General features: G+C 40.4%; 1 non-coding gene across 1 annotated transcript; it reads right to left on the bottom strand.

The window, feature by feature from the left end:
- Window positions 1-276: 276 nt before the first annotated feature.
- Window positions 277-11,488, bottom strand: LOC109915986. The gene is made up of 2 exons (XR_007263983.1): window positions 11,179-11,488; window positions 277-7,837 (listed from the first exon to the last, which is right to left on the bottom strand). It is a non-coding gene; the product is annotated as an uncharacterized LOC109915986 (transcript).
- Window positions 11,489-11,572: the final 84 nt, after the last annotated feature.

The raw sequence follows: 11,572 nt of genomic DNA, 5'->3' as shown, positions 1-11,572 counted from the left end.
TTGATTTCTAAAAGTGGAAAAGTATCTTGGCTGTTGTTGTGGCAGGAGTGATCGTGGACTAGTGTCTGTGAAATACAATGTTCTGTTCAGCACACTTTGACAGTGCTGCCAACTAGGGACACATTGACATTCAACACAAATGTGTCTGTACAGATAGATCTTCACTCTCCAGACTTTTTAATGAAATATAATGAGTGTGTAGAATTTTGACATCCAATTTAACCTTAATGCTAAGACTCAGTGTCTGACCAAATACAAAACCACTCTGGGCATATGTTTCAGCAAGGTCTACAAATGTATTGATATCGAAACAAATACAACACGAGTGACACTTAACAAGACATTGAACTCAACTGATTTACAATGGAATACTAGTTCTTGGTTAACTGGGATGAAGTTCTTTTCTGAAAGTCTTCTTTCTGATTTCTGCACACTGTACCACTGAAGTGAGGACTTAATAACCATTTCCAAAGATTACAACCACAACTTGACCAGTGGTATCCACAAACTCTGATTGGACCAGACAGAGCATGATTTAATTCTGATTGGCTTTAGGTGAGGCGTGTTCTGTATACACAGTCACCTGCTGATTCCATTCTCCCAGGATAGAAAGCACAATTATATGTAATAAAACACAGAATTGCAGATGTTGGGGATCTGAAACAAAAAACAGAAATAGACAGCGAAATTCAGCAGGTCTTGCAGGATCTTTGGGGAGAAAGCAAAATTAACGTTTCAAGTTTAGCGTCTCTTCCAGCTTGCACTGATCTTTGCTAGAGCTCTACAGCGAGCCTGAGACAGATGTTGGCCAGAGGGCATGGTAGTGTGTTGCAGTGGCAGAAGCAGCAGCTCAGGGTCATTTTTGTGGACAGAACATAGTTGTTCTGCAAAGGGAAACCAAGTATGTGCTTTGACTCCCCAGTGTAGAGGAGACCATGTTGTGCGCAGTGAATAGACTAGATTGAGTGAAGTGTTGGTAAATCACTGCTTCATCTGAAAGGTATGGCTGGGGCCTTGGATAGTGAGGAAGTGAAAAGGCAGGTGTTACATCTTCTGCCACTGCACGGACAGTTGCCGTGGGGATGTGTTGGAAATGGAGGAGGGTTGGACCAGGGAGTCCAGAAGGAATGGTGCCCTCTCTCTGGGCTCCATCTCCAACTATTCATTCAACTATACCCCCATCGATCATCCCATCTCATTCAGCGTAAATACCACCTATTCCCAGCTGCTTTCAGTTCTGATAAAGTCACCGGACCTGAAACATTAAGCCTGCTTTCTCCTCACAGATGCTGCCAGACCTCCTGAGTTTCGCCAACAATTTCTGTTTTTTTAGCACGATTAGTTCATTGACTCAGATTGTGTCTCTTAAATGACTCTGCACTTTTTGGAGGCCTTCTGATGAGTGGAATGCGTTAGCTGTTGTATTTAAAATGGCTAATTTACATTTAAAAATAGATCACAAATTTATTTATAATGTTAAACAAAGCAATATCAAACTAATCAACAGGATTACATGGTGGGCAATTTTAAAAATCTACATAGAGTATGAAACAGAAGTGGATAAGAATCATCAGCAGTTATAAGGTGGGCTGGATGAATATTCCTACTTATTCAGTTGGTACAATCATGAGTGGCTGAATCACTCATATACAAAAGACATTGTATTAATTCAAAAACAATCACACACTAATAGAAGATAAACCTAATACAAAAGTACAGTAGGATACTTTGATTCTGTATCTAAATTGCTAAATCTTTTTTTTTAATCATTTAACCTGTTTTTCTAATCAACCTGGTTGGAGATGTTGTTACACAACTCTGGAGCTGGTGGGACTTGGGCTCATTTTCACATGATGTCAAAAAGTGCCGAGAAGGCATTTCTAAAGGCTCAACAGTTTAATCAGGCAAGAGCTGACACTGATCCTGCGGTAGCCATGATGTGAAGGTGGCGGTGTTGGACTGGGGTGGTCAAAGTCAGAGTCACACACACCAGGTTATAGTCCAACAGGTTTACTTGAAATCACAAGCTTTCAGAACGCAGCTCCTTCATCACTTGACAATGATCCTAAGGAGAAGATGTTATTCAAGATGACCAAATGCTCAGTCAAGGAATTAAGCTTTCAAAGAGGAGAGGGATGTTTAGGGATGGAATTTCCACTGGTGGAGTGAATTTGCTCAAGAATACAGAGTTTTGAACTTTTGGAACGTATTGAGGAAATACAAGGGGGTGAGACAATGGCAGAAAATATGAAGGACTTTTTCATATGTGGCTTTTGAGGATTAAGATTTGGTGCATGTGGCACATCAGGACTCTGATAAAGAGTCACCAGGCTCAAAATATTAGCTCTGCTTTCTTCCCACAGATGCTGCCAGACCTATTGAGTTCCCCAGCAATTTCTGTTTTTGTTTCAGGTCTGAAGCACATGTTATTTGTTTTATTTTAAGCGTATTGTTAAGACTCCTAGAAGAGTTAGTTAAGAGATGGAACTTTGAGAAAAGCTAAGCTGAATCCAGGAAATCTGGAGGGCGAAGGTGAAAACATGAACTGAATAGCTGCTAACAGGACAATATGAAAGTCTGGCTTTAGCTCACAATTGTGGTCCAAATTTCTGATTGCCATCATTTGAACTTGCCTGGAGGTGCTAAAACAAGACGTAGGCAGTGTTTATGCTAAAGTTCTAGGTAGATAAGATCTGTGTGGATCAGCTCCTCACTCCAACTTACACTAACAGTCAGGAGTGGATTGGACTGGTACACCATGGCAAGATAGGTAAATGGGAACCAGTACATGCAATATATTTCGATTTCCAAAGGCACTTGATAAGGTAATGCATACTAGGCTACTTAACGGGACAAGAGCCCATGGTGTTAGGGGTAATATATTAGCATGGATACAGGATGGGCTAGCTAACAGAAGAGTTGGGATAAGGAGGACATCGTCAAGATGGCAAGTGTTGGAAGGTGTCATCAACAGTGCTATCAAGCAGCAACTGCTCAGCAATAACCTGTTCAGTGATGCCCAGTTTGGGTTCCGACAGGGCCACTCAGCTCCTGACTTCGTTACAGCCTTGGTGCAAGCATGGACAAACGAGCTGAATTCCAGAGGTGAGATGAAAGTCAGTGCCCTTGACCTCAAGGCCATATTCAATCGAGTTGGAATCAGGGAGCCCTAGCAAAACTGGTATCAATGGGTATTGGGCAAACTCTCTATGGCTGAAACACTACATTCTGCATTCTGTTCTATTACCCTGATATAATAATGTAAGGTATGATTTGTCTGGTCTGATTTGTTATGCAAAACAATATTTTTCACTGTGTCTTGGTATATGTGACATTAGTAAATCAAAATAAAGAAAATTCTCTGCTGGTTGGAGTCATACCTGGTGGATAGGAAGATGGTTGTGATTGATGGAGGTCAAACATTTCAGCTCCAGGATATATCTGCAGGAGTTCCTCAGGGTAGTGTCCTCAGCCCAACCACCTTCAGCTGCTTCATCAATGACCTTCTTTCCATCATAAGGGCAGACGTGGGCATGTTTGCCAATGATTGCACAATGCTAGCATCATTCATGAACCTCAGATACTGAAGCAGTCCATACTCAAATCTAACAAGATCCGGACAATATCCAGGCTTAGGTTGACAGGTGGTAAGTAACATTCACGCCACACAAATGCAGCCAATGACCATCTCCCATAAAAGACATTCTAATCACCTGCATTTGACATTCAACGGTGTTAACATCACTGAATTCCCCCACTATCAACATCTGGGGGTTACCGTTGACCAGAAACTCAAGTTGACTCACCACATAAATATAGTGTTTACAAAAACAGATCAGAAGCTAGGAATACTGCGGACTGTAACTCACCTCCTGACTCCCTAAAGCTTGTCCACTGTCTACAAGGCACAAGTCAGGAGAGTGACGAATATGCCCCACGTGCTTGGATGGGTGCAGCTCCAACAACACTCAAGAAGCTTCACATGATCCAAGATAAAGCAACCCGATTGATTGGCACCACATTCACAAACATCCACTCCCTTCACCACCGTTGCTCAGTAACAGCAGTGTGTATTATCTACAATGTGCACTGCAGGACTTCACCAAAGAAAGCATTTTCCAAACATACAACCATTTCCATCTTGAAGGACAAGGGCAGCAGATACATGGGAACATCACCACCTGCGGGTTCCCCTCCAAACCATTCAGCATACTGACTTGGAAATAAATTGCCAATCCTTCACTGTCGCTGGGTCTCTCCCTAAAGGCATTGTGGGTCTACCTACAGCATGTGGACTGCAGCAGTTCAAAAAGACAGCTCACCACCACTTTCTCAAAGGCAACTAGGGATGGGCAATACATACTGGCCCAGCCAGCAATGCCCACGTGCCATGAATGAAGGCAAAAAAAATCACCAACTTTGCAGATGTCACAAAAATAGGTGGGAAGGCAAATGTGAGGATGACACAAAGTGTCTATAGATGGACATAGAAAGGTTAAATGAGTTGGTAAAAATTGAGCAGATTGAATATAATGTGGGGAAATGTGAAGTAACACACTTTTGCTGGAGGAATACAGGATCTGACTATTATTCAAATGTAGAAAGCCTACAGAAAGCTGAATCACAAAAAGATTTTGAAACCCTCATTCATGAATAACAACAAGTTGGCACACAAATTCAGTAGGTAATGGGGAAGGCAAATAGAATGTCGACATTCAGTTCAAAGGGAATTCAGTATAAAAACAGGGAGGTCCTGTTAAAGCTAAATAAGATACCAGTTAGACCACATTTAGAATATTGTGAACCGTTTTGTCCCCCTTTCCTAAAGAACAATATACTGGCAATGGAGGCAGCCTATAGAGGGCTCACAAGTTTGATCCTAGGTATGGAAGGATTTTCTTATGAGGAAAAGATGAATTTGTTGGCCTATACACATTGGAGTTTAGAAGAACGAGAAAGGACCTTATTGACATATATAAGATTCTTTGGAGGCATGAAAGGGAGATGCTGAGAGGTTATTTCCCCTTGTGGAAAAGTCTAAGATCAGAGGCCATAATTCCAGAGTAAGGAGTCATCCAGTTAGGACAGAGATTTCTTCTCCAAGAGGGTAGCAAATCTGTGGAACAGAAGTAGGCTATTTGACCCATCGAGTCTGTTCTCCCATTCAATAAAAGATCACGACTGATCTGATAATCCTCAACTCCATTTCCTGCCTTATCCACACACTCTTTGAATCCCTTACTGATTAAAAATCTGTCTCTCTCTCAGCCTTGAATATACTTTATGAACCAGTCTCTGTAGCCCTCTGTGGTAACAAATACCATGAAACAATAGTAATGACAACTTCTATTTCTGGACAGAGGACTAAAAGATGGGAAAAGATATTGCCCTGAATCACAGTTTTAAAAAAAGTTACCAGAACTTACAATGAGTTATATTTATAATGTTGACTTATTCAAGCAGTGGATGAAGTACTAGACATCTTGCACAGTGACAGACTTTTGATTGATTTTTCAATCAGGGCCAGTTGTGTGTGTTCAGGAGTACTCAGCATAGTAACAACATCTTGATTGGTTCCTGGCTGAGTGGTGACAGTTTTGTTTGAATAATACTGCACGACCATCCAGCCTCTGAAGGATAAAGCACCTATCTCCCTCTCTCCCTTCTGTGTGTGGAGAAGTTAAAGAAAATTCTGAGCAGCTTGCTACCTCTCCGTGTGCAAATTCCTTTGTGGCAGGAAAAGGAGAACAAACATCTTCTGAGACACTGAAAGGGCAAATCTTCCACCATGTGTGAAAGGGCAAATCTTCAACCATCAATGAATGGAAGAGTGGGGAACTGGCATATCCACAACTCCATGACCTCATCAGAAGAGAACAGAAGGAAAACCACTCATCAATGCCTGTATTTCCAACTAGTGCTAGAATTGTGCTTCACCAACATTTTTGTTCCTTCCCCACTTGTAATCTTTGTGTGTCTGTATGTGTGCAAGAATTTTTAAGAGTGGTAGAATTTTAAGTTATAGTTACAAGTTAGCAATTCATGTCTCTTTCTTGCCACTTGTTAAAATTGTTTGATTATAATAAATAGATATTTTCTTCTTAATCATAAAAACCTAGTGTGTATCTTTTTGTTTTTCAAACTTTGGCAATTCAGTTGTTTAATCAGATTTTCACATTTGTGTTGACTCTGGGTATAATAGGGCTTTATTTCCAGTGCCCGACCCCACCCCAGGCAGTTGTAGCACAAACCTTACCTAGTACTACATATTGCCAGAGGTGGCAAATACTACAAGTTGCCAAGATGGTCATCTGGGAAAATACCATGGGAGACAGTCAGTAACAAACAGTACAGACCTTGAATATTATCTAGAAAGACACTTTTTGTTGAAGCTTTTCGTCTTGCACCGGACAATTTGTAAGAATACTAAAGGAAAACGACTGCATACTGTAGGAGTGGAGAGTGCTGATTGGTTGTCAAGTGGATTCAATTTGGTACTTATATTGCAAGCACTCATTACTGTGATAATTAACTTCTTAATGATACTCTAGGAGGTGGCTCTTCCAAGTGCAAGGTTACAGATGATATCCTGCATTAAAAATAGACTAAATTGACAATTCATATTCAGACATCATTTGCAGACTCTATAACACCTGAAAGCACCATTGGAAATGGCCTCCGAGGCCTATTACATTTTAGACAGTTATTTATTGCCAGTTCATTGAATTTTTCATTTGCTTGAATCAGCTGCTAAATTTTCAAACAATAAATTGGGTTTCTACAAACAGTTTGGAAAATAGAATATTTTTACTGGTAGAATTGCGATTTTTGTTTGTGACAAAACATTTTTCAATTATTTTCATATATTTACTCCAGACAGTGCCCTTTGCCTTTTCTTCAGACTCCATATATTTGCATACTTAATTCTGTACTGTATTGTGGATTTTTAAAATCTAGATATGTGATTATTTTATGTGATGAAGAAGTACTTGCCTTTATATTGTACCTTACATTATAGCGTAAAGTTGACACAACATATAAGTCAACTCCATATTTTTATTCCCTAAGACCACATTTTTGCATAAATACAGTGTAGTAGTCAACCACTCACCCAAAAGCTTTTCCAGCCACAACATGCATGAGCGAAGACCCAGCAAAGAGACTGCAAGAGGAAGGGAGAGTTGGGGAAGGAAGTGGTGAGAGGCTTCGTGCTCCAAGAACCAACCGGGGTGCAATTTGGATTTTAATTCTAACTGATTAATCATGTCAGCTTGCCACTTGTTTGTTGGTTTTCTATTAGGTGGGAGGCCACCAGTTCTTTGTTTGTGAGCTAAACTTGCTTCCCAGACTTGCAGTAAACCTCATTTATTCAGCAAGATGTGTGCACCACTTGACGGATTGGCTCATAGCTCAGAGGGAATACTGTTCAGTATCAGTTTCCCAATCCGGCCTCCCTCCCAGTCAGAAATGCTTGATTTAAGTGATCCTCTGAAATACTAACATTTTCTTATTCCCAGAATCATATAAGTATTAACTCACACATCCTGCTTCTCCTACATGATTATATCTGGGGCATGCATTGTCAAATTTTAGAATTTACTGTTTTAATACTAAAAATCACTTATTATCGATCAATGGCCTGCTCTATTACAACCTTTTTTTAATATCTGAAGTATCTATTTGTTGCCATACAATGCTTGCTCTAAGCAACGCAGTCGTGACATAGCCTCATCCCAGCTTGCGTAAGCTCCTTCCAGGCGACGTGAAGAACCAGCAGTCGAAATATAGTTCTGACGGCCATGTAATATCCTCCAGTTATCAAAGGTTAGTACATCTCCTGGAATTAAAAACAGGAACTATGTTTCTTTAAGTGCAACCTTATGGAGGAAGATTCTACTCATAAACTATTGAGCAAAGTATGTAAACAATCAAGGTATCGTAATTTTTTTTTCCATGTCCATCTCTTCCATACACCTCCCTAATGTTTGTCTCTCCCATCTTTCTCAATCTTTATTTGTTTCCACACAAGCAGACAGGACTCTGAGCTTCATAAGTAGGGTTATACAATTCAAAAGCAAGCAAGTTATGTTAAACCTCTGTAAACGCTAGCTTGACCTCAACTGGAGAATCGTGTCCAATTCTTTGCACCATACTTCAGGAAGAATGTGAAGGCACTGACAGTGTGTCATGTGATGATACTATGCTTTAAGAGGTGCATTTTGTTCTGTTTCTTTTAATGAAGAGAGATTGAGACAGAGGTACCAAACAGTCTATTCCAAGCCAATAAAGTAAATAATTTGTGAGACTTTGGAACTTTTTAAATAGAAATTGGATCAATAGAAGCAGCATGAATGGGTGGAGTCAGGCTCCCAAAGAACCAGGCTTTTAGTTTAGTTTTCAGTAGTTGTTGGGGTTTTGAAGCTGCCATACATCTCTCCCTGCTATGGCAAAATGCTTGAGTTCTCTCTCTCTGTCAGAATTTTCTCTTGATGTTTTTTCCTCCTGGACTGGATACATATTGCATGTATTTATTTTACTGAATTTGCATTTGCCAAGGATATGCTTTTGGGATATTGCTATATTGCAACAGTTGCTGTTTAGTAGTTAAATAATCTATTATTCTGTTAAGTTTTCCAATAGAGTTGAAATTATTCCAATTCTTCTTTCTTTTGTTTGTATTTTAACTATAGGTAAGAATAATGTGTGTTTTGCTTAAAGCTGAATAGTGTAACCAATGGAATTACATCTGCAACATAATACCTTACACTTGCCTTGAAATAAAATAAAAGCTAGGGTCTAAGCTATCTCCTTGACATATTTGAGGGGGGTTTGGTGTGATCCATTACAGCTGAGAGAATTGTTCCAGGCTTGAGGGACTTTCAGTTACATGGAGAGACTGAAGAAGCTGGGGACTGGAGAAGAGAGGGTTAAAAGGAGATTTGGTAGCTCTGTTTAAAATCATGAGTGATCTGTGCAGGATAAGTAGAATGAAACTGTTCCCATTGGGTGGAATAGAACATAGAACATAGAACATTACAGCGCAGTACAGGCCCTTCGGCCCTCGATGTTGCGCCGACCTGTGAAACCAATCTGAAGCCCATCTAACCTAAACTATTCCATTATCATCCATATGTTTATCCAATGACCATTTAAATGCCCTTAAAGTGGGCGAGTCTACTATTTTTTCAGGCAGGGCATTCCACGCCCTTACTACTCTCTGAGTAAAGAACCTACCTCTGACATCTGTCCTATATCTATCACCCCTCAATTTAAAGCTATGTCCCCTCGTGCTAGCCATCACCATCCGAGGAAAAAGGCTCCCACTGTCCACCCTATCTAATCCTCTGATCATCTTGTATGTCTCTATCAAGTCACCTCTTAACCTTCTTCTCTCTAACGAAAACAGCCTCAAGACCCTCAGCCTTTCCTCATAAGACCTTCCTTCCATACCAGGCAACATCCTGGTAAATCTCCTCTGCATCCTTTCTAATGCTTCCACATCCTTCCTACAATGCGGTGACCAGAACTGTACGCAATACTCCAAGTGTGGCCGCACCAGAGTTTTGTACAGTTGCAACATGACCTCATGGCTCCGAAACTCAATCCCTCACCAATAAAACCTAACATACTGTACGCCTTCTTAACAACGCTATCAATCTGGGTGGCAGCTTTCAGAGATCTATGCACATGGACACCGAGATCTTTCTGCTCATCCACACTACCAAGAATCTTACCATTAGCCCAGTACTCTGTATTCCTGTTATTCCTTCCAAAGTGAATCACCTCACACTTTTCCGCATTAAACTCCATTTGCCACCTCTCAGCCCAGCTCTGCAGCTTATCTATGTCCCTCTGTAACCTGCAACATCCTTCCGCACTATCCACAACTCCACCAACTTTATAATAAACAGCAATAAACAGCATAAATAACTGATTTAAAGTGATTGGCAAAAGAACCAGAGCCAATGTGAAGAAACGGATGACAGGTTCTTCGAAAAGCACTTTACAATTTTTACTTCTTTAGTTCTTGGGATATGGGTGCCGTAGGCTGGGCCAACATTTATTGCTCAAAGTGCTGTTAGGAAGGGAGATGCAGAACTAAGCAACAGCGAAGGAACAGTAATACATTTCCAAGTCAGGATGGTACGTGTCTTTGAGGGGAACTTGCAGGTGGTACTGTTGTCATGTATCGACTTCCTCTCAGTTATGGAGAATTGTCTGTATCTCCTGATTAGACGGTTCCCTAAATACCGTTACATTCCTAGATGCCTCCCCAAACTCCCCACACCAACCCTTGAAATAAATTTATGTGGAGATATTCATGGGAATTTGCATTGGAGAGTGGAAGGCCTCTGACAATGGTACCAGTTCAGAAGGGAGTGTGATCTGACAGATCTTTGAATTGGCAGCTGTGATTTTATTACTTGAAATTAGTCTGCCAGCCAATACTTCAGGCCTGTGGTTGAAAGCCACCATTAGTAATAATTCCAGGGAACAGTAATTGGTTCAAATTAAGCTTGTGTTTGAGGAAGGTGGTAGGGGCGGGGAGTTCCATAATGTGCTGGGGCAGAAAAGGCCAGTGAAGGAGAGTTCCAAGGATTTGCTACAGGATCCACAGAGTTCTCCTGGTGCTCACCTTCTCCGATGTATGCTGGCGTAGTTTGAGAAAAAGAACTTATCTTGGTATCTTTTGACTATTCTGCTGCACCCCACTGGGTCTTATAGTTGTAAACCTTTTCTTGTGTTTTTCTTAAGTTCACGCTTTCATGTTACACTGCCAACTATATCAAGGAGTCTTGATTTTCAATTGGAATTTCTGCCAACAGCATGAACGTTGGGGAAGATCAAAGTCAGTGAAGATCAAATACATCAAATGAGGCGGGAATGTTGTGACATTTTCAATGGGCTGGGTGTTAAAAAGTTGACTGTCACGTTTTTGCAAAAAAGTAATTCTTCAACTTTGCCCCATAACTAAACCAGAGCTAACATTTTCATAAGTCGTGATTAAATATCTCAATCCATGCAAATAGCATAAGTGTGTACATAATTTGAAGACACTGGTCATTGATAGTATTGCCTATTGAACAGTACACAGGATGTAAATCATTCAACACTAAACATTGCAGCACTTTTAAACAGAAATATCAAACAGAAAAATATACGGTTTGGTAAACTCACCTGCTTCCAAATTGAAAGTAAGTAGGTTTTCCAGCTTGTACATAAGATTCACATAGTCCTTGAGAGCAGAAAGGAAAGGATGCACCAGTTCCACAGGGACATCAAGGATTGAGTCCCGAGTAGCATTGTTAAAGTTGATTTGAACAACTTTTCCATTATGATCCAAACTATATACAGATAAAGAGGGGGAGGAGCATTGGTGATAAGCAGAGAAAAGTATTAGATTGCAGCACTGAGATCTCTTCAAATAGTATGTTTTCTGAAATAAGTTCTCAGCCCATAGCAATGGAATTGTTAGCTGACAGATATAAGCACACTGAACCAAAGCAAAATGCCTAAGTATAAAATAGCTTTCAGATGAATTGGATTAAATATTGTTGCTTTATTGACAAAT

The sequence above is a fragment of the Rhincodon typus genome, chromosome 17, assembly GCF_021869965.1.
Source record: "Rhincodon typus isolate 14 chromosome 17, sRhiTyp1.1, whole genome shotgun sequence".
In the NCBI taxonomy this organism is placed as follows: Eukaryota; Metazoa; Chordata; class Chondrichthyes; order Orectolobiformes; family Rhincodontidae; genus Rhincodon; species Rhincodon typus.
The sequence above is the reverse complement of the archived record's forward strand: the minus strand, read 5'-3'. Positions and strand labels throughout refer to the sequence as shown.